At 37.6% G+C, this 24,828-nt stretch overlaps 1 protein-coding gene across 2 annotated transcripts in view; it reads right to left on the bottom strand.

Annotated features, from left to right (window-relative positions):
• The window catches only part of HTR2C (5-hydroxytryptamine (serotonin) receptor 2C, G protein-coupled), a 259,938-nt gene extending 240,603 nt beyond the window's left edge, over window positions 1–19,335 (bottom strand). The window contains exon 1 of one of the 2 annotated variants that reach the window (XM_021079477.1): window positions 18,733–19,335. The gene's annotated coding sequence lies outside the window, so the exon portion shown is untranslated. 2 annotated transcript variants of the gene reach the window in all.

Genomic DNA, 24,828 nt, shown 5'->3' with positions numbered 1-24,828 from the left:
CATTCATAAAATGGTCAAACAGAAGAAACTCCATACATTCTTTACTATGGGTAAAAATTATGTTTGATACTTCTTTTAACTTCTCTAATCGCATTGATATTCATTAAAGGTTATTTTGGGATACTCTGTACCTTATAATGCAAGCTTATATCTTCCTCTCAGCTTTCTTTTTGTTTAAATTGTACAAGCAAATAATACAAATAGTGATTGTAATTAAAAAAAATTTTTTAAGCTAATTAACTCAGAGTTGAATTACAAACTAGTGACAGATTCTGAATAGTCTCTAGGATTTAGCTCTGAACAGTATTTGGAACCCGATTCTTAGAATATTTTTAGATAGCAGGTGGATTTATTTTGTACATTTTATTTTTATTAAAAGCCATCTAGTCATAATATTTACTCAACTTGAAATGACAAACTTCACTGTAAAAGTTATAGGAAAAACTCAATACAAAATATATTATCAATCTGAAATTATACACCAGAAGAAAACACTTTAAAGTTATAGAATGACATAAAATGGAGTTTTAAAATTTGACATTAATGTGATTTGCATTTAAAGTGCAGGTGACATGTCTAGATTTGAGTTTGTTAATTATGAAAAATATGACTACTTATATATGAAATTAGATTAAAATGGAATCAATTATTATGTTATTAAGATATAAAGGTGGAATGGAATTTCATGTTATATGCAGTCAAAATGTTTCTTTTTTTATTGTGGCTGCATTTTTTTCCCTAGTAAATATGATTTGGGAGAACAAGGTGAATCTGTTTGGTCTTCTTTACTGTTTATTGAGAGTTTATTATGTGCTAGGTTCCTCATATACAATATACATGTTATATATCCTTGGATCAGTCCTTCAAGGTTCAAATTATTATCCTCGTTTTGAAGATGAGAAAGCTTAGATCCTAAACCCCGTTTAAAATGCTCTTTAGGAGTTCCTGAGTGGCTCAGTGGAAACAAATCTGACTAGTATCCATGAGGACGTAGTTTGAATTCCCTGGCCCCACTCAGTGGGTTAAGGATCCAGCATTGCCGTGAGCTGTGGTGTAGGTCGCACATGTGGCTCAGATCCTGCCTTGCTGGACTGTGGTGTAGGCCAGCAGCTGCAGCTCCAATTGGACCCCCAGCCTGGGAACCTCCATATGCTGCAGATGCGGCCCTAAAAAAGACAAAAAAAAAAAATGCTCTTTAAAACAATTGCCTGGGGAGTTCCTGTCGTGGCTCAGTGGTTAATGAATCCAACTAGGAACCATGAGGTTTTGGGTTCGATCCCTGGCCTTGCTCAGTGGGTTAAGGATCCCGCATTGCCGTGAGTTGTGGTGTAGGTCACAGACATGACTCGGATCCTGCGTTGCTGTGGCTCTGGGATAGTAGGCCGGTGGCTACAGCTCCGATTCAACCCCTAGCCTGGGAACCTCCATATGCCATGGGAGTGGCCCTAGAAAAGGCAAAAAGACAAAACGAAACAAAACAATTCCCTAAACTACCGTTAGAACATTTGCTTACTCTAGGTAAACAGTATATAGATAATACCACCCAGTCCAAATATAATAATAGTTCTCATTAATAAACATCATTTTCTGAAGATTTAAGTTTATTTTTCTTTAACCTACTCTGAATGCTCTTAATCACAAAGACTTTTAATTAAATAATTTGTGTCTGGTCTCCCATTTTTCTATTTCACTGCTGATTACTATTATTAGATAATATTTTGCACACTTTTGCCATCTTTATTTCTATTAGCAAGTGATTATTCTCTTATTTTTAAAAAAGAACTGAGATCTTTGAAAATACACACATTTGATTCGTAGAAGCTGTATGATTGATGTCTCCTGAATTGTCTTCCATTTTGTTCTTTGAGAATATTGTCAGTGACTAAGAAATTGTTATATTCAGAGGGTTTTTTCCATGAGTATTTGGGATATTTTAAAAATGTAAGGCTGTTAATCAAAGTGTCATGGAATAAGTATTCACAGTGTCTGTAGACTTAGGTTTGGTTGCTGGCTCTACCCCATATTAGCTCTGTGTTTGGCATATGACTTAACTTTCCTCTCCCTCCAGTTCCTGTTTATTATGGTGATTGTGAAAATTACATAAGATAATATAGGCACTTTGCCAAATGCACTGACCAGAATATGATGAGGCTCAGTATTTGTAATTTCTTTCCGTTCCTCTCCTCTTTTTACTACAGGTTCTTGTGATTTCTTCCTTGAACCATCTCCTACCTCAAAGATTCTGTTCTGTATTTACTATATGGAATGGTAACTATAAATAACAATTTCAGCAATACTATAGTTTAAAAGTTCTGACAAAAAGGTTGGATGAATAGAAAATTGATACCACTGAACAAAACATACATTGAGGATTTTCTTGAGCTCTCCATTTTCCTTCTGTTTACTATTTCCTCTAGTGCACATCTAAATGAAAGTTAACTATTTGAAATTTGCTTACAAGATATGTGAATGTTTTAATTTGATTTCAAATCAATCCTATATATACAAGATGCACATGCAAGTGAATGGAAGAAGAATTGCAGAAGTAAACAGACTTTATTCTACAAAATATTCTTTTTTTTTCTTTTTTACCTTTTAGATCATGCTATTGAACTCAAGATTATTTATGTTATGATTTCATCTTTCACCTACTCTGTTGTTCACAGATTCATTGTCTTCAAAACCGCATGAAGGTCGCTGGTTTGTTTCCTTGTAAATGACATAATGGATTAAAGCTGGAATTCTGTAGCTAGTGACTCATGCTCGCATTTGTACATTTTAAAAGATGTAATTTATAGAAAGGAAGCATCCAGCCTTGAGCTGTTTCAGACTTGAGTTGTTCCAACAAATTACAAATAAAAACTAACATAAATAATTGCATATGGCATGTCAACTGGTCAGTCATCTAATTTAAACCTCAAAAATACTCTTATTTGTATTTTACATGTTTCTCTCTTGTGAATATGTACACATAATATATATCATATCATATATACATCTTTTACTTATACATCAGTAAGAATAAATTCATAATCTTGAAAGTATTCACAAACTTTCTAATTATTGAAGCCAAGAATGTAAATGCAGTTTCTGTTCATTCTGAATTTATTAAGCATGACATGCTTCTCAAGGACAGTATGACGTAGTCAAATTTTTAAAGGCTTTCGTTTAATATGCCACATAGCGTTTAAGAAGCAGTGGGCCATGGTGGAAATGAAACATTTCAGATTTAGGAGATTTGGGTTTTCTTTGTAAGTTTTGCCAGTGATTAGCTGTGTGACCTGGAACAAGTCAGGAACCCTCTCTAAGTCCTTAATTTATACATTAAAATACAAGCAATAATAAGTTTGTTACAAATGTTATTAGTATACTTTTGTTCTATCGCTGTATTAAAATGCTTAGTACTTAATGTGTTGTTGCTTTAATAACATCATCCATGAGTTTAGGAATTACAAAGTACTTTGATAATATTCCTAAAATTATCAAACTCCATATATAATCGAATAAAAACTCTTGGTGTCAGAAACAAATCATCACTTGATATTCAGACAATTGATTTTATCTGAGAATATAAACTATAGCTCATCATTTACTTGCCTGCAATGTAAGCCAAAGTATAATTCAGATATCTAAGGGTTGCTAATAACAAATAATTCACATGACTCCTACATGTTAAGAATCTTAACTATTTCCATTTGCTTCTTCCAACTACCCTAACCCATTTCTGGACACAAAGGAGGTGCTGAACATATTTGTTGATTCTTTTTTTTTTTTTTAAAGTAAGAGTAACAGGATTGAGCATGAGTAACTCCAGGCTCATGGAGGGTTTTTTTTTTTTTTTTTTCCTTCTTCTTCTATACAAAAATATCCATCTGAAAATTTGAGTCAGTAAAAAAGAGATTTGGTCATTATATGTTTAGGTTATGTGAAAAATTCACCCAAGAAAGTTCAACCAAATTCATTTCCTTCTTTAAACTTTGGGGCAGAGATATTTTTTATGTCAGTATTTTAATCCTATACAATCATTTTTTATCTAATCTACTCCCCACATTTCTCTAAGTTGAACAGTGACTTTTTCCTGCCAAATCCTTTATGTAGAGTTTTATATACTGGGGTTGCAACTAGCCTCCAAACTATTGGAAAAGAAAACTAAGTATTTTCTCTTCTGGGAGGCCCTGGAGTACTCAGTCAAGTGTCTTGCACAGAGTAAAACCTTAAGAATCACTGAATTTAATAATATATAAAGTTGGGAAAAAAACTGAGAGTTTCATTTTGAAGATTCTGTGATAAATATGATCCTTAGATATTTCCCAAAACTTTGAATAATCAATGCTATTAGTTTGAATCTTCATTCTTTTCTCTCTACAACCTTCTCTCCTTTAGAAAGTTTTGAAACTCAGTGAAACCAAAGTAGTATGAATTGCTCCAAATTCTTTTTACCTCCAGGCTCGACCTGTCTCCAGAGATCAAATATCAAATTTTCAGGTATCCAAAGAACATCTGATGGTGCATATCTCATCATTATCTCAAATATATTTAAATTAGTAACTAGTCTTTAATTTGCTTTTTCTCACGCTGTGTACAATAAATGTCCCACCCTCCTTGGGATGTTTCCCTTCCTCTGTGTCAATTAAAATCCTTGGTTATCCTTGGGATCCAGTTCAGACCTATCTCTTACAATAAAATTTCCTTAATTGTTCATATCTCTTAATTTGTCCATGGCACATAATTTAGTTCCTAATTATATAATGTCTCAATTTTTGTTACATGTCCATATATTTTATCTAATCAAATAAAATGTAGGTCCCTCCATGGTAGTCACACAAGAAATGTTCATTAAATACTGGCTTGACAGTTCTGTGCCTCTGAGAACAAATACTGCATTCTCTGCCATGTTTTTACAATGCCAGGCATAATTAAGCTTCAAAAAATATTTCTTTAATGATGATGTTAAAAACCTACATGATTACTCATCTAGATCTAGAGTAGGCTTCAGTGCTGCAGGTTGAAATCTGGCTGAGGCCAAAAGTTCTAATAATTCTTTTGAAATTATTGTATACTAACACAAATGCTTTAACTTTAGATTTTTTAAAAGATGGTAATAAAGGAATTAAATATTTTTGGGGGGTGTACTTAGAGATCAAAATAGAACTTTAAGAGAAGTCATGAACAAGCCATAAATGACTTTTCCTCTTCTTCCTACCACCTGGGGTCACCTTCAGACTCAAGAGTTCTGAATACAAATAGAATAAACTGAATACTCCTTATAAAAGACGGGTTCTAATACAGGGGAAAAGGATCATGTAAAATGCAATTAAAGGCCTTCAGATGAATATCTGTCCACCAATTTCCTTTTCTTTTGAAGTCCTTTAAAAGTAATAGCTTACATATCCAATTAAATCTAAGAGTATATTAACGGGATAAGATAATTTCTAATTAGGAAGCTTAGTCACAAACTAAGCATTGATAATATTGATATTCAGCAAGATATTAATGAACTCCCATAAAAAATTCTCCACTGGAAGCTGACTTTGGGGTAAAACAATTCAATATTTTAAAATGAGAACTAATAGGACCACATTATACAAATCAGAATTTTCTTCTGAAAAAAATTTGTTCCCAATATTTGTATTTAATGCTATTTTGAACATACAAGGTATCCTCTGTTATTAGGGCTCTGGATTTTACAGGAAATTGGAACAAGGGTAAGGCTAGTGGTTATAAATATAAAGAAAAAGACGTTAAGTTGAAACACTCCATTGAAACATTGGGAGGGGAATCAAAGAGGGCTTGATCGACTTTCAAGAAACCTTCCTTGGCTAAAATACATCTGGAGAGCTAGCATTACAATTTACTCTGCAGAAAGTGATTTGGATTTTTTTTTAAAGTTTTTCATCAAAGTCATGTTGCTCATCAATCAGCCTATATTTATTTAAATCTTGACTGTATGCAAATGAATGTCTGCTCCTCTATAGAAAATAAACATTTGGCAAATGTTTTTTAATCATCCCAGAGTAATATGATTCTCTCTCTCTCTCATATTTGAACCATTTATTTGTGAACACTTAAAGTCTTCTGGAACCAAATGTCCATGGCATGAGGGGAAGGGGGTGTGCTGGAAATAGTCTAAAATTTTGAATGAGAAAGCATGGGGTTCATCCTAATCCTGGCAATACAACTAACTCTGTGTGACCTTGGATGAGTAGTTTAACCTTTCTTAGTTCTAGTTTTCTCATTTGTGTAATAGTACTGGTCCTAATTGACTCCCAGTTATGTTTAAAATCAAATGAAGAAAATACATGAGAAAGATATGTGAAAACTCTAAGTGTCTACAAATGTAAATTTATTATGGTATGAGATGTAGATATATTAATAATAAGGGTGGATGTTCAGTGACACTATTATTGAACACTTCTGCTATATATATTGCCTGTGTTAGAAAATAAGATAAATAATGAGAGAAAAAACAGGGAAAGGAGAATACAAGAGTAGCTTTTAGGCTGAAAACATCTATAATAGCAAATATAAAAAATTAAAAAGACAGAGAAAATATACAAAGTGATAAAAGAGAATGTAAAACAGATATTAAGTTGAATCTTATAAATGTACCTATATTAGAAAATATGTGTTATCGAGAAATTTTAAGTTCTCTGCATGTGATAAGTATTTACTCTTCCTGAACCTTTTATAGCTATAAGAATTAAGATAATGAAAAGTTTTAAACTAGAAAACATAAATATCTCTAATTTTCTTCTTTACTATTGGTAAAATAGTTACTGGTGTTCAAAGGTTGACAATATGAATCACTGGAATTGTTTTTATTTCTGCATTGCTTTCATGTTGAAAAGAGTTTTACAGAAGAATTTTGATCCACTTGACTGACTTATTTTTCAACTCTGTTGAAAGTTGAACATTTAAAAAAAATTAAATGTTTTAAAACTTTCTCTTTTTCCCTCAAAAAGTAAAATATCTATCATGTTATGAGTCACCACTCAAGATGACACAGAAATACTGTCAAAGATCTTTTTTAGAAAAAAAAATCAATGATAATTATTCTTTAGTAACATTCCTATAGCCTAAAGAAAACAGTTTGTGACCTGATAGAGCAACTATAAGATATAACTTGATGGTTTCTGCGAAGATAGCAGGGTATTATCCACCCTATCAAATCATTAAATGACTTGCAGAAGGTTTGTAGCTGCACCCAGTTAAGTTTAACCCATCAACAAATGGTTATGTTTAATTTGTTATTGATAGTCAATGATCTCAAATTTATTTTAAGTAATAAAAGACAAAAAGAAGAGATATTTTCACTCATTCAGTAATCATTAAATAATGTAAATCATTTCAAATGTAGGACACAGGAGTGAATGGAAAATTACAAGGTCAAGACCTGAAGTTAGGAATGGCATTAGCTTGTTTAAGGATTTCTTATGTAGTTGAAAAGTCATGGCCATTATTTTCTGGGCTATAAAAATCAATTACCTGAGTATTATTATTTGAAGTATATTTTCAGAACTAGAAAATCATTGGTATTTTCATAAGATGGTAGCACTTGAGATGATATTAGTAAACACTGAGTCTGATTTACTAGTTTAACAGGTGAGAAACATAGAGGCTCATAAAAGACTAGAACCCATGTCATTTAATTCTGAATTTGCACCATAAAAATTTTTTCCACAGTGCTCGTGTACTTTTATATATTAATTGTTCAGCAAATATATACTGAAAGAACCCACACTGTATAATGATGTATGCAGAGGGTAGCTGGGGCATGGGTATAAACATGAATAATATATAATTTTTGTCCTATGTGAATTCATAGTCCAATAGGAAAGATATGACTCAAAAAGTAAAATAATGCATATATAACTTTAAACATGGTGCTTTGTGCATAGGGGACACGGAAATCTCTAAAACGAATAGCACAACAACATGCAATCCACTGTGATTAGTGGTACAAACAATAATGTCTATTTTCTTTCAAATTTGAAATTCAAATCTAGTATTCTTATGTATGTGGGGGTCAACCTAGATGCATTTTTATATGTCCAATTTCCTTTTTACACTGCATATATAAAATCATAACATTTGAATTTTAAACATTATTTCTTGGTTTTATAGTCTGCATAATATCTTCACCTCCTCCTCCACCCCTCCCCCTCAGAATGAGACTGTTTTCAGTCATTTCCCAATGTCACCTATTGCCTGCAGATCACTACTTCATGATTCACCTTGTAGTCTATTTCATCTTGGTATTCGATAGCTATTTTGGCATCTGGTTACTGTTAACCCTACATATGCTTTGCCCAGGAGTTGGGAAGCATTATTTTGTGCCATTATGGTAGGAGTGGGGCTGTGTTCAAAGTTCAAACATGGAACTGGGGAGTTGTCCGAAGTGAGATCTAAAGCACTAACCCTGAAATTCTATAATCACGATGGGAATGAAAAATTGAACATATGTGAGCAGCATTTTCCAAAAATTATTCAGAAGCTTTTTTGATGGATTTAATTGAGAATAAGATGAAGAGGGGTGGTCGAAGAATGACTCCAAGGCAGAAAAAAATGAGCATTATTTCAATTATCATGTGAAAGTAAAATAGTTTGAAAGAAAGGATCTTTTTAAAACAATTAACAATGTAAGCATTGTCATAAATATTTTCTGTGTTATGTTGCAGAAATACATGAACTTTTATTTGATCTTATTACTTTAATCTGAATCAAGAGACTCAGAATATCTGCTACAGATACAGAAATTTGTCTGCCCTTCTGAAAATGGTACTAATCTAAGGTTAAAAAAATCAAATTACTTTATAGCAATATATTATCTTCTAAAGTTTTCAATGTTTTTAACTATTTATCTATTTTTACTGCAGTGGTAAAATTTGTGGGAGTTTTCTCTATATTCCTTTCCCCATTATACATCCATACAATTTGTGTCTAGATTTATAACGTTAGGAATGTAAGTCATTTAACCTCAGTGGTTTCTGTATTAATGTTTGTAACAAAGAGGTTAGTTTGAAGGACCCTTACAGAAAGATCACCAGCTTCAACTCTCTCATTTTTTAAGTTGTGAAAACTGAGGCCAAGTAGAGCAAGTGACTAATCCAGTTTTTTTCCCTCCATTTATCCTGAATGAGAAGGTAAAGGGAGGAAAGACAGAAATCAATGAAGCCTGCATCATAAATTGAAAAGCTGTGTTATAACATGGACTTGCCTTTTCTGCATTATTTTCTACTAGCTTCTTTAGGGAAGTATTGGGTAGTATGTGTATCATCTCTCTTAACATCCAACAAAATGTTGGGCATGTGTTAGGTCTTCAACAAACACTTGCTGAAATCCACAATTATTACAGGCTTTTAAACTCACATTCATGGTATAGTTGACTAATTTGACAGATAAACATGGATAGTGAATTTTATACAATTACTCACCAAAATATAGATAATTGGCTGAGGTTTGTCTATAGAAGCAGAAGTTGAGGTAAGCCATTATCCAATGATAGAACTTTCAAACTAAAGAATATGCACTTCTTAAGGCAAGATTTTAGAGGACAAGTATCATTGAATCAGAGAGACGGTATAATGGTGGTTTCCAGGGGCTGGGGGCAGGGGAGAAGGGCGAATTATTGTTTAATAGATATAGAGTTTGTTTTAAAAGCTGGAAAGCGCTATGGGGATAGATGATGGCCATGGTTGCACAAAAATGTGGATGTATACTCTTGAACTGTATACTCAAAAATGGTTAAGATGGTACATATTATGTGAATTTACCACAATAAAAAAATTTTAAAAGACATAACCATCCTAAAAAAGATATCTTCCAAAGGAGGGAAAAATAGTCATTGTATCAGTGTGTATTTTGGGGATGTATACTTCTACCATACATCATACGTTCTTTTTCATTTACATAGTGATTTTTAAAAATAGGTATGGAAACATGATGAAAGGACTAGAGAAATGAGGTCTATTGGGAAGTCAGCTCATTTCTGCTTCCGCAAAATTTGGTTTAAAACAAATATTTGTTGGAGAGGTACAAGATCCTTCCTGTTTACTTTCACAAAAAATAATGTCAACTTCCCTCTGAATCTCTTTTAGACTGACATTACATAGTATAAGATACAGGCCAAATATAAGATTCCATTTGGGGAGCTGCCGTTGTGGTGCAGCAGAAATGAATCTGACTAGTAGTATCCACAAGGATGCGGGTTTGATCCCTGGCCTTGCTCAGTGGGTCAGGTATCTGGCATTGCCATGAGCTGTGGTGTAGGTCGGAGACATGGCTGGGATTCCATGTTACTGTGGCTGTGGTGTAGGCTGGCAGCTGCAGCTCTGATTCGACCCCTAGCCTGGGAACTTCCATATGCCGTGGGTGCAGCCCTAAAAAAAAGCAGCAAAAAGAAAAAAAAAAAGGATTATGTTTGGGAATCAGTGACTAACCAAAAAAATTCTAGAACAATCTACCTCCAAGCCACTGAACATTAATTTTAACAATTTTTCTAATCAAAGATGAAAAAAACCTGAGATTAATGATGAACAATTCATTAATATTAACCTCTGAATTTCTATTACATTATAAAAATGAGGCAATAAAGCGCTTGTCTGCAAATTTAATTGCTACAAAGGCATTTGGGAATTATTTTAAAAAGAAAAAATTTATGCTTCACTCTGAGCCATCAACCCATACCAAGAAATGAATCTAGACCTTTGAGGTAACTAGTTAAAGGCTAAATAACAAGGGGATTCTATAGCCACATTTCTACATGTGGAATGCTCCTAAACATTGAGTACATGTTCATCGGGTGTGTATGTGGCCAAAAGAATGCGGTGTCTCTCTGTTTATAGATATGAAACACCCACACATAACTTATATATAACATGGTATAATTCCTTGAGAAATGGAAAAATAAAGCTGTACATGACAGGGTTAGGCTTTCACTAATTAGTTACAGGAAGGTTTATAATTTATTAATTGCCCTAAAACATGTTCAGAGAAACTACCTATAATCATTTCAGAGAAAATGGTTATTCTGTTAGATGTTTTGAGTTCTTAAATGCCATTGTGCAGGTGTGCTAAAAATTCTATTTTGGCTCTTCCTTTATCTTCTTTAAGCTTTAATCATTGGAATGTACATTCCTAGGAGATTATGCAGATACAGATATAGACATAGATATCATATATGGCAACATATCAGTCAAAATGCATTAGCTGATTACTATGGGCAAGAGGTTTGCCATGTAAGTGAGGTAGTTAGCAACAGCTTCATGAAAGTGATGGGGGCTTGAATCTTCAAGCCCAAGCAGAATTTAAATACATTTGAGAGGGGGAGCTCATAGCACTGAACTGGACTTCTCCAATTTGACTCCAGTGTTTCTAGTAATAAATTATTGTTGAAGTACAAATCAGTATTTGTTTCATTAAAATTGAAGTAATAATTTGATTAAAAAAAACCCAACTTTTATAACAAGCCTTTAAACATACAGAGTTTTTGTAAGTATGCTCTTTCTACCCTGCATTAACTAGTTTAAACGTTGTGCTGCAATATGGTCTTTCTACCTTGGCTCAGAGCAGTAAACTAAAAAAAAAAGACTATTACTTTTTATAATACTTATTTTTAAAGTCATAGTTATCAAATTATTTCTCCAGATGCCCATATGAAAAGGTAATACATGACAAATGGGATCATACAAGAATTCACATATCTCTGATATGCAATAAATGATTTTTAAAGACCCCTCTATCACTCTAGTTTCTGACCTCCAGGACTTCAATTTTCCTGTTTCAATTCCAAGTAGGCAACTCTATATAAATGACCAAATTTGAATGGCCTTTGTTGTGGTGTCTCATGTAAAACAAACCACACATACCTATATGTCTACCTCCCCGTAGTGACACCTAGCCCTTTCCAGTCATCTTCTGTTTATAATAGCATTATTTCCCTGATTCATTTCAGTCTTTAAATGATCTCTGCAACTCCACTGAGCTTCACTCAGGCTTCCTGTTCCTATGTTCTTCAGCATTAACAGTACTTTCTCGTTTACTCTTCTTTTGTACTGGTAGCTAAATCTCCTATCTTTATCTTGTCCAGCAGCACATTAATGATTAGTGGACACTGTCAGTAATAATATCCTCATGTTCACATGCAAATCTGTCCCACCAAAGACTAGTGACTACAATATGAAAGAAAAATCAACCAATTCTTAAACAGAAGCAGGAGAGTTTACTGTTTAATAGCATGGTCTCTGGAGTCAAAACTGCGTAGTTTCAAGCATGGTTTTGGTCAATTAGCTTGAGCAGATTATTTAACCTCTGTGGTGCCTCAGTTTCCCCACTTGAAAATTGCAAATATTAGTAATACTTCTCATGGGGTAGTTGTAAGGCTTAAATGAGTAACACATGTAAATCTCTAGGAAATGTGTACATAATTTTAAACAACATCTATTATTACCATCTTTTATACCTCTTTTTTTGAAGAATAATTACTTGGTAACTTGGGTAAGTCTTCCTACCTTGATTATATGATGTCATACCTGAAAGTATTCAGTCTTGATTACCGAGATAAAATTAGAGAGATGTGAATTAAACTACACTTATAAAAATATTTGAACACTGGACATTTATTCATAGACATTTACTAACAATTTTAAAGACAATAGTCATTTAAAACAAAAAAAGAAAATATAAAGAGAACCCTAGTCAGTTTGTTCATTGCTATTCTTTTCTAGATATTAGCCAAATTGTCTTTTGTTTCACTGGTATTTAATTTTAATTAAAAAAAATTATACTGAGCCTACCTCTATATTCTGCCCATAATGCTGACTAACTCTAAATGCTCACCCTCCCTTCCTCACTCTCAATCTCAAGCTGCTTCATTTCCTTTGGAAGGTCATACTCACTACTCACCTTCAGTCCTTCCAGGCTTGGCTAATCACCTTGTATAGTAGATAAGGCTGTCCCCAAGGCACCTTGAATAACTCTGTATGCTCTGCTTTATCTATTGCTCACTTCTTTTTTTCTTTTTTTAAATCAGAAATCTATTCCCTTTGCTGTCCACGAGAGGATATCTTGCTCTTATAGTCACTCATACTTGAATAATAAGAAACATGTTTAACAATTTAGGACAGATGAAATGGCCATTGATGACTATCTATACACTCTCAACATTGATTCATATGTCAAAAGAAACTGATAGAAGTGTATAGTTGGAGATGGGATGGGGGAAAGTCTCATAAGAATGTTTAATAGAAGAATGAGTCAGAGGAAAGTGTTGTTATTTTAATAACTATAAATGTACGTTTTTTTCCATTAATGCTCACAATCAGAGTAGAAAATAGGAAAGGTTAACTCGAAATAGTGGAGGTAAAAAAGCTGGAGACAGTGAAAGGGCAATGAGGAGTGTGTATTGAGTGATGACGAGAAACAGTGACATGAATAACATGAGAGTCAGAATAGGAAGAAAATGAAGTGAAGCCAAAAGGGGGCATTATAACTAAGAACTTTTGGAAGAGCTCAGGAAGACTTGAGGTTGAAGAGCAGATACAGGGGAAGGAGAAGTGGGGGCAGGGTGGGAACAGAATGTCATAATCTGAGGGTAGTATTTCTCAACATAGAATTTTAGAATTCGATGCATTTCAGCTGTGGCCTTGGGCTTGAAGCTGAAGACAATAAAAAGTAAGAGGTTGGGAGTTCCCATCGTGGCTCAGTGGAAATGAATCTGACTGATATCCATGAGGACACAGGTTTGAGCCCTGGCCTCTTTCAGTGGGTTAAGGACCTGGCCTTGCCATGAGCTGTGGTGTAGGTTGCAGACCAGTCTCGGATCTGGCGTTGCTGTGGCTGTGGTGTAGGCCAGTGGCTATAGCTCGACCCCTAGCCTGGGAACTTGCATATGCTGCGGGTGCGGGAACTTGCATATGCTGCGGGTGCGGCCCTTAAAAAAAAAAGACAAAAAAAAAAATAAAGAAAGGAAAAGAAAATAAGAGGTCAAGGAATTATGAGACTAGACTCTTATCTGGCAATCTTCATAGATCTTAAAGTCTCCAGAGAATGGAAAGATTAAAAATGAACAGTAAAACAGAGTCAGGTGACAAAATTTCCATGAAGGTATAGATAACAGAGCCAAGAAAGAAATGTTGGAATGGTGTATGTTTCAATAAAAGATTGTTTAAATAAAAATAGAAGAGACATTTTCTAGTGTTTTGAAAGTTTAAAAAATGGAACTAGGGGAGTTTCAGCCATAATTTTAAGCCCTTACATGCGGAGGAGATTCATGAAGTGGGGAGAGGTAGAGGATAAGAATTAATTCATCTTCATTTGAGAGATCTGTCAGGAAGCAGGGAAACTTCCGGAGAAGTAATGCAAGAAGGAGAAATACAGGTTTTGGTTAAAGCAAAGAGGTAGAGGAATTGTTCTGAGAAAAAGCTGAGGGTTCCTGCTTTCTAGCACATTTCTGTGCAAAAGAACTTTCTGTAGTGATGGGTATAGTCTATATCTGACTCTTCAACAGCTTGTCACTAGCCACATGTGGCTGTTGAGTAGCCGAAATGTGGTCTGTGAGACTAAGGGTCTGAATTTATAGTTGTACTAAATTCAATCAATATAAATTTAAATAGCCACATTTGGCTGGTGGCTGTTCTATTGGACAATACAGTTCTAAAGGCTTTCTGACAGTCTTCAATAAATTTATGCTTAGTTATTAATAGGTAAAATAAAAGGTTACCCCTCTAAGTGGATATTTATATTTAAAGAGACAATGGCTAAGATTAAAGAAAGAAATTCCTGAATGTAAAATTTCAAGTACTGTGGAACAGCATGAAGCCTATTAGTTTGGGAGCCAAAAGGCCTTTCTAGTGCTTTTCAAATTAGACCATGTAAGTGGTCATCTATGAATAAGCTTAACCTTAATTAACAAGATTAACTTTATTAAATGCTGACTACATGTACAATGTTGCCATAAGCAAGTATCTTAGTAAACGGCAGATGGCACGTCTTAACCACAGCTGAAGGGTGGAAGGAATAGATAGGGTGAAGTAGAGATGTTGGGTACAGGGAGAGAAAGCATAATTAAGACTGCAGCTCATGTGCATCTTATTTGAAAATCCTGCTTTCATTATATCTTTTGTGCATTAAAATTTCAGAAGTGACTGCCAAAGAGTGGTTGCATGTGAACATTAGTATTAAATCAGCTAGTAACTGGCTAAATGATGGTGCAGCTTAGCCTCTTGGTTGGTTTCAATATTACTTGTCTAAAAGGGCGATTACTGGGCTTTCTTGCAGCAGTGTTTTTCAGTATATGAAGAAGCCTTAAAATGTTTTAAAGAAAGCCAGAGATGGAGTGATGGACTGATGAAACACTCATTAATCTAGTGATTGACGTTTTCTGAGATTAAATAGTATACAAGTTGTAGATAAAACAATATAGTATCTTGGAGCAGTGACGAATGACTGCTACTACGAATATAAAAACATGGCTTTGTACAATAATTTAAAATGTTTTAAATGCTTAATATCCAGGTGTTTTACATCACATAGGGTTACTATATTAATGGAGAACATTAATAATATTGTTATATTTAAATAATATAATATGTTATTAACCCCACCTTTTGGTCAGGTTTTTCCGGTTTGCTTATGGCTATCCATACCATCACTGGGGCATAATTTAATATTTCTTCTGTTAAATCACTAAGCTCTACCAGATGCTGTACTAAAATAATATCAATGCAAGTGACATACATTCTCATTCTGTGAGACATTTTATTGCTATAAAGAGAGGTGGTGAGAGATTCTTTAATGATACTGGCCAAATAGCCTGGAGCTTCTGGAGCCATTATAACTTGGGATTTATTTGCCAGCATGCTTAGCAGCCACCTTCTTCAATCTCAGGCTTGAACAATTTAATAAGAGTATCTGAGGATACTTAATATTGGTTACTGGTAATCTCTCCCTCAAATTTTATTTTAATTTGTATGTTTCCCTTTGTTGGAGAGTAATAATAAGTTTTACTCAAAGGATGTAAGTGGAACAGTAAAATAATTAGGGTTTGATGCGGACTTCATATTATTATTTAGATTTAGAAGTATTCCTAGATAATCAAATTCCAAATGGTAGTGATAATCATACAAATCTAACATGATTTTAAAATGTATTTTCCAGAGGAGAAATTTACTATCTGTAAACCTCTGTGGGTGAGCATGTTGCTTAAACCATTAATGGATTAGCCCAACATTATATCAGAGATGTTAGTTTTTTTCAGATTTTACTTTTATTGCTAAAGAAATAAACATGTACTTCTGACATAGCCTTGAAAGCACAAAGAAAGTTTTCTTACGTGATTGCTTTAAATTAATCTACAAGAATATCTTGAGAAAGGGAAGGGAAAAATCTAGTGGTACCAAGAAAATATCTTCCTCTTGCTATGAAGACCATGTGAAATAATGTATATTTGTAATGCTCTTGGTTCCAAGCCTGGCATCCAGTAGGTTTGCAAAAATGTCGGTTCTCACCTCTCTTCCCATCAATTCATACTGCACCAGAGCCTGTTGTGTTATTATTTGAAATTATGTCATCCATGACAACTCTAGATCTAGACCTCTCAAGAAAGAATAGGAAAGGTTAATAACCTTCTCTAGATTATGCAGCATGAAAAACGCTATCAGTGTTGGTTTAAGCACCCCAGATCCTACCTTGACATTGCAATCAAAAGCCTTATCCACCTTCCGAATCTCAGGACTTGCGTTGGGCTTGTTGCTGTAGATGATAAAAGCTATTAGGAAAGAAATTGTGTGAACGAAAAAAAATATTTTATTTCCTTCCAGAAGGCTCAGAAGAACATATTTAGGGAATGAGAAATATAATTAAATATTCTATAACCTACCTCCCCAAAATATAGAAAAATTATGTAATTCCTCCCACCCATGGGGGAAAGGTAGATGACTACCAAGCATCAAGGTATCATGGTGCAAAGAAATCATACTTTTCTGAAAGGATGGTATTCAGTGTGACTTAAATACTGCAAAAAAAAAAAATGCAATGATCATGGTAGAAATCATTGTTTTTTTCTGTAGGGCATGTCAATTGGCCTTTTTCATTGTGTCTACACCTATATAGTCAACTAGAGAAACACTTGGTTTCTACCATGTTCATATTTTGATTGTTAGAATGATTGCTACGTAGATAAATTTTTTTCTTTTTTCTCGGGGGGGGGGTGGCACCCGGGCATTTGGAAGTTCCTGTGCCAGGGATTGAACCCGTGCCACATCAGTGACCCAAACTGCTGTAGTGACAAAGCCAGATCCTTGACCTACTGTGCCACAAGAGAACTCCTAGATAAAATCCTTAATTTAAATTCTGAAACAGAGATGTCTTTTGCATCACTGTGTGTGTGAGGTCACAAATGTCTGCAAACTGGGAAGCTCAGAGATTACTTACTGCGCAGCATCTCCCTTAACCCCAATCATTAAAAATCAATGGATTTTCCCCTAGAGGGAGATTCCCTTGGTTAGCCTACCTAAAAGATATGTGGTGAGGTTGTTCAGGGGCTTAGCAAAGGCTTCTCTGGAGGGGACCTGTGACAGTAAATAGTAATGTTATAGTTAATAGTAATGCTGTGCGGTACCGGCAGTGATTCTCAATCAAATCAGATTTTCTCTAAGTGCCGAATATCGCCCGCTGAATTTGAGTAGAGGAGCGCTGTCGCTTAAAATGGGATTCGGACAGAATACAAAATGTTTGTCACCTCAGGTCGCCTATTACCCAACAGGAAGCAAAAAGCAAAGGGCACGGCGCAGAAAAAAAACAGACACACAGACACGTTTTGCAATGACGAACTTTATGTGGCGTCAGGACCGGCAACCTGTTCTCATTATGTTTAGCAATTCCGAGGTACGCTGTTACGATTACTTGTCAGGTTAAACTGAGTAAAGGAACTGGAATAAGAGGCAGCGCTGGAGACGTCTCGGCAATCCTTTTCAAAATATAAAACTGTCACCAAGTGACTTAGGTAAGCTAGTAAGAAGGCTCGCTGTACGCCCTTAGACCCTCCGATTAAACTTACGTGATCGTCAGCACCCCTGTTCAAATTCAGCCAACAGCAGTTAGACCAAGACACAGATCCGCAGTGTTTGTCTCCCCTGAGTTATCAGTGTTTACTGAGACCCTCCAAAAATTAGGGTCTGTTTTCAATGAGAACTTAATAGAGGATCTTTCGTCCCCTTTTGCTTCCATTGTCCCAATCCTTAAGCCCCCTCCCACTTGCCCAATATCAGATTTCTTTAAAACGTAGTCCGTGCCCTCAATTCATTTGCACCTTCCGCAGCCCGAACCTTTGCCCAGAGACACCTATGTTCAGTCTCGTCTCCCACTCTCCCCTCTTCCCTCTCACTTCTTGAGATCTCACGCCCGCCTCCCCTCACTCTCAGCTTCCCGGGGGCGTATTCTAGAGACCCCCGCCTTCGCCCTTCGCCTGTTCCTCTGGAGTCACCCCTCCCAACCTCTCTCGAGACCTCGGTGCCCCTCCCTTGGAACCTAAGTCCCTCGCCCCTCCCTAAGACCCCAGACTCTCCGCGATTTGCGCGTTCAGAGTCCCTCCCAATCCCCGCCCCCCTCACCTCCCGCCCGGGCCAGTGCGGTCCTGAAAGCTGCAACGTACGGGACCTGTCCCTGCTCGCCACGCCATCCCCCGCCTAAACCATTAGGGTCTTGGCTAGCAATGACGCCCGGGTTCCAACTTACCACAAGCGTCCGGGAGGAAGGCAAGGCAGCGGTCGCCGCGGCGGCAGCTAGACGAGAAACGGACTCGGCTGCAATCGCCCAGCGGAGCCCGCGGCAGTCAGTGCGCTGCGCTGCGCGCCGCAATCTCGCGCCTCGGCGGAGAGAGGGACGGAGGGAGCTCGGCGCGATAGCAAGCGCCGGCTAGTCGACCTCCTCCGGGCGACCGTGCACCCCCGGATTGGTTTGGCTTTTCTTGTTCCACTATCTTACTCTAGCATAGTAACTGACCACCTCCAGCATCTCTGCGCTATTCGCGTCTTCTTTCTTCTTTGGTGGCCCCTAACTAACTACACTATTCTAAACGGACGAAGGCCATCACGGGAGCACCACGACGATCTCGACGACTCCGACGACAACGATGTGCAAGAAGAGGTAAGAAAAGTTCATATGCAATCGCAGGTAAGGGGCAGGCAGGCCGATGGAGCAGCCAAGGCTGGCAATCTAGCTGCTCCAAAGGCAGGATCGGAAAGATCCGTGCACCCGAGGAGCGGAGTGTCCTCGGCGAGCACCAGAGCGCCTACCCAGCGCCGATGAAGCTGCATCGCTCTCTTGGGCTAAACCAGGGATGAGGGGCGGAGCCAAGAATGGCCAATCGGCGCTCAGGAATCCACTGCCCCCGGCCTGTTTGGACCAGTCTCTTAGTGCAACTGGAGCCTGCTGGCAGGGGGCGCGGGACCCCTTGGTGGTGGTGGTGGTGGTGGTGATGGTGGTTGTGGTGGTGGTTATGGTGGTGGTGATTAACTTGATCCATGAGGCCTGGGCCGGGGGAGGGTGGTAGTGGGGGGGAAATGGGGGTGTCAGTCGGGGGGAGCCAGGCCCTCAAGAATGTACCCTTAAAGATTCAAAGAACATCCCTCCCGGAACATGCACACACACCCCACACACTCCCTTGAACATTTCCGTTCAACAATTCTCAAGTCTTGGAAGTTACCACGAGCTTTGAAATTCAGTCCCTGACTCCTGCCACTTTCCCCAACAAAGCAACTGAGGCATTCAAAGGGTCACATACATTTAGGGGGCAAAGGCCTTAGTCCAATTATAAGGATCGATTCCCCACCCTTGTCCTCAGCCCCAAATACAAAGAAGGGAGAAAGGAAAGTCCTTGGCCTTCGTGCTCCAAGAGGGCACATCTTATTTCCATTCTTGAACCCCCAGCCCCCAGCTGAGTGCTTAGAATGACGCCCTGAACCCAGCTCCTTTAGGTTTGTGAGACGAGGCTGCACATTTTTCTCCTGCGCAGAGCTTGGGGCCCAGAGCTATTTGGTTGCCCAGCCGCTGTGAGGACTGCCATGACATAGTGAAGACAGCAGGGCAAGGGGTGAACCACGAACCTCTCTTTTGGCAACTAAGGGGAGCCGATCATCAACAAGGCAAGAGAGCTCTTTTTCTTGGGCTCCCAAGGCGCCAGGAGAGTGCTTTCCATGTTAGGGCTGCAGCACAGAGAAGGGCGGTCTGGGCCACCTTGGCCGAGATGCCTCGCAGGCACCAGGACCAAGATTAACAGTGAAGATGCTCACACCGAGACCGGTGGGTGGGAGGAGGGCAAAGCAGATTTCTTCTTTGAAGGAATGGGAGAGAAAGGTCACAAGTCCTGGCCGAGGCTCCTTGGCACTGTACCGAGGGCCACGGGTGAAAGAAGTGGGAACTGGCTCCCAGCAGGTTGGAGGTAGCTGGGCCTGAGAGAGAGAGAGAGAGAGAGAGAGAGAGAGAGAGAGAGAGAGATAGATAGAGAGAGAGAGAGATCTGGTTCTGCTGCTTGGGACCAGATGGCAGAGCAGCGATTGTGTGGTAGAGGCTATGGGAGGCTGTGCAGCAGATTGGAGGCTCCAACCCCACAGAGCGCGGGCTGCTCTAGGGACTGATTGCCTCAGTAGCTCCAAAAGTTAGGGATGGAGAGGAGATGGGAGCAGTGATAAGGATCGGGTTCCTTCTTTATTCTGGTTTACTTTTCTCTGTGCCTTGTTTTTCTGATTTGTAAACGGAACTTTTTGTTATACTCCAATAGAGGCATTTGGGAATCCTCCGGTTCCCTCCATCACCACTGAATTGAGACACTTTGCAGGGCTCTGAAGTTTAATTTGGCAGCGAACATACTGTCCACACCCAAATTCTGTTTCGCAAAGCAAAACCCTTCCCAGTTTTCTTGAAGCATCTGTTGAATGCTACTGTATGATGCTGCACAGGTGGTGGCGACAAGCGCTGCCAAGTCCACGGACTGCACAACCCTCGAATCCTTAGAAGTGCTTTGTTAGCGAATAATGAATTACAAATACAAGAGAAAACACGTGTCTTCTTTTTTAAATAATTAAGCACTCATCTTTAAAAATTCCCCTCATTCTCTTTTTCTATCCCCGTGAGCAAGGAGGAATGCTTCATCCTCGCTTGTCTGGCGGGACTTATATTTATTTTATCTCAGGCTGAGATTGGCTTTACTAAAAGAAAAAAAAATGTAAATATTAATTTCTGTGATATAATCGCTAAAGCACAATAGACTGCGGAGCCGAGAGCCAGAGACAGCATCCGCCTAAGCTAAGGGACCTTTTCACTCTCACCAGCTCCCGGGGGAACCAGCTTAGAGCCGCTGACCACAATAACTACAATGATGAAGATAAAGGTGTTAGTGATAATAACTTATTATTATGTTATTGAGTTATTATTATCATTATCATTACTACTAGTACTACACAACTCGCTCTTTAGGTTGTTCTCTTTCTCCCCTAGAAAGATAAAAGTGCGAAAGGCCACTCAGGGGATGGGAAGGTTCCTGGTGCAGCGGCGCCAAAGTTAGCCAGCTCGGCGGCGGGCTGAAGCGCGCCTGGGTTTCCAATTCGGGTAGACAACCAGGCAGGCAAGTTAGCCTTCGAGCGGTGCTCGCCGAGCAGCCGGAAACCGATGAGGCTGAAACGGAGCCGGGGACGCAGCTGGGCTGAGAGCGCCGGGTTCAGCTCCGAGCGCCCGCTCCGCTTTCCCGGCCCTGGAGGCGCATTAACGCCTCTTAGGGTTCTCTAGGCAGCCGCCTAGCCGAGCACTGGCAGATCGGAGGGGCTTTATAGAGGTTTTGGCAATACAAACCCCGAGAATATATCGTTAAGGAGAAATTTAGGGTGCACTGTAAGATCAGGCAAGCAAACTCAGAGTAAGTACACACCGGCGCGCTCTGTCGTCGCCAAAGAGGCTTTCTCGAGCCTCTGTCTAAAGTGTCCTGGGGAATCAGGCCAAAGTTTTCATGGCTTTCCTTTCCCTTCCTTAGGTCTGTGGAAGTTGTCCCTGGACCAAGGGGTAATTTACTGTGAAGTCCTCGAGTTTAATGAAAATTCCCAGCGCCCCCAACACAGTTTCCCCAAACTCGCTCGTATTGTAAGAATATAGCCATGCTTTTGCAACTTTCACACTAGGGGAATTTTCCCTCACCTCAAATACGTACCTTTCCAAAACTATTGATTTAAAAATTCAGGGACAAATTAAAGAAGATTGTTACTAAGACCTTTTTCAAGTTCTTCACCCCTTAAGATTTGGAGAACCGGAGAAGTCTAATTCTCAGAGATCCCTATTTTAACAAACCTAAAAGATTATAAACTGTCATCGATTTAAAAATGAGTGACCTGGCTTTAGAAAAATATTCCAAGGCAGATATTTTTGCAGAACAAAAGAAGCTACACAAAAATTCTACTGGGAGATTCCCCCCCCACCCTTATTTACCACAGGACATTAATGTAAGTTATTTTGGTAATCCTTCCACCCATATTTTTTTTTTCAGTTTTAAAGCAAATCCTGAGAGTCAGAGGGGTTTTTTTAAATTTTTTTTGGAATTATACAATTGTACAAGATGATATTTTCAGCATTTCATATTTTTGCTTAACTGGAAAAACTCATGATCACATTGATAATGTTCATCATTGAGATATGCCATACCCTCAATAACCTTTTGTATTTCACGAAATAGATTTCTCTCTTACTATTTCTCAGGCAGTGCCATTGGATAAGCAAAAAAAAAAAAAAATCTTAGATACAGATGGCTCATTCAAATTTGATAAATTATTTTTAATGAAAAACAAAGCAGTTGAACTCTATGTGCTGTGTAGGAAGGCAGGGGGCAGTCTCTGATCGCGTCAGCTTTTCTCTGAGTGCAACTTCTTTTTGGAAAGATGCCCTGTTTTAGCGAAAAAAAATAAACGCTGGTTCTTTGATACCTTCATGGATAGGAGGAGAAAGAAACTGAAAACCCTTTGATAGGATTTAGAAGGTCCCATCTACATATTTTTTTTCCCACTTCTCAGAATAAAAAGGTACATCAAGGTTAAAAATTTGTGCTTTTTTTTCAAATGTGTTATCGAATTAATTTAATTGTATTTGATATTTTTGTAGTTGTGGCCTCTAGTAATCAAATACTTATTTTAAAAACAACATTTATACATGTAAGTTTGAATAGGAAAGGGCATGGATTCTAGCAGCCTCATCAAGGAGGAGAAAGAATTAGAAGCTACCTAGATGTCAAGTCCTTAGAGAAACATGTGTTGTCATGGAGCACACTCATGCTATAATGAATGAACCTTATATTATGGCAGGCATTTCACTCTTCCAGCATAGGATGAGAAAGATGGAAATTAGGACTTCTTATTTGAATTAAACTATGATTGAAAGGCCAGGGCAACAGTGATTTTTCCTTTATTCCTAGCTCAAGACTACTAGGTCCCTGAACTATCATTCTTGCTACCTCCATATCTTATTCTGACTTTCAGACCACTTTGATCTCTGTTCAACATTTCTGTAGTAATTAGGGCTTTTGCCATGCAATAAAACATGTACTTGTTTGAGAGTCATTTCTAAATAAGCTTGGTTTTCTTGGTCTGTAAACAATCGTATTACATAAGTTCGAAGAGGTACATTGCATTTCTGTCTAATTTCTTCTTTCCTTTTTGTAAGAACTATCTCCTCAACCAAATTGTAAGTATCTCAAGGGCCAGAATTTAGTCATCTGCTTTTCTTCATCTCCTTCGCCCTCATCTATCCTAATACTGGGCACAGTGATAACTACTAATTGTTGACAGAAAAGAGTTTAGGATGAAAGGTAAGGACAGGAATGCTAAAACCTGAGTTTCTAAATGACCTGAATATAAATATAGAAGATATTTTACCAAATTGGCCCACCTTGGAAAGAGATCATGAAAGTTTGAACTGACCAAGATGAAACTTAATAGGAATAAATTGGAGGTGCTGAACTCTGGGTACCAAACATCTCTGCACAAATTTTGGTCCGGAAGGAAACATTTGGTGGATTTTAGCTGGCATCAGGATGAACAAGTCCTCAGTTTGATATGATATGTTAACCAGGAAACATGGACTTTTTCACTTTCATAGAAAGAGTCAGGCTATAACTAGGCTCTATTTGGTGCTTCCAGGTACATATTTTAAGAATAAAATTAGTAGATTGGAGTTCATTTACAAGAATATTCAGGTCAGTAGGAGACTTGAATCATGTTATATGATGAACTATGGGTTTGTATCCTCTGGGAGACAAGACTCTTAGGATACATGCTAGATGACTTAAACTATTTGAGTTTTTTTTTTTTTTAATGAAAAAAATGATTTGATTTGTTTTCTAAGGAAAACATTCATATCTTATTTGAATTTGTTCCCTCTGTGCCTGGCACAGTGTCTGACACAAACTAGGCATTCAATAAATAATTGTGAACTGAAGAAAACTACAGGATAAGAGAATAAAACTGGAATTAGTGGTGGAGCCTACAGAATCTGGCTCTATAGGAGGATTTTATAGCATTTAGAAATGGTTAAGAAGGATGAGCTATTTCTGGAGGTAGTGAGTTCTCCAGTATTGAAGTGTTCAACCCTACACAAGTTAATCGCTTTGTGGGGATATTACAAAGCAGAGTCATGGGTGAGGAAAGGGGAAGAACAGGTAGCTAATGAATGACTTTTAAAGCTCTTTCCAATCCTAACTCTTGCAGAATCCAGCAATGCTTTCTTAATCTAGTTTTAGGAAATAGAAAAGAATATTGAATTTTCTGAAAAACAAACACTGAGGAAGTTATGCACTGC

The sequence above is a fragment of the Sus scrofa genome, chromosome X, assembly GCF_000003025.6.
Source record: "Sus scrofa isolate TJ Tabasco breed Duroc chromosome X, Sscrofa11.1, whole genome shotgun sequence".
Lineage (NCBI taxonomy): Eukaryota > Metazoa > Chordata > Mammalia > Artiodactyla > Suidae > Sus > Sus scrofa.
The sequence above is the reverse complement of the archived record's forward strand: the minus strand, read 5'-3'. Positions and strand labels throughout refer to the sequence as shown.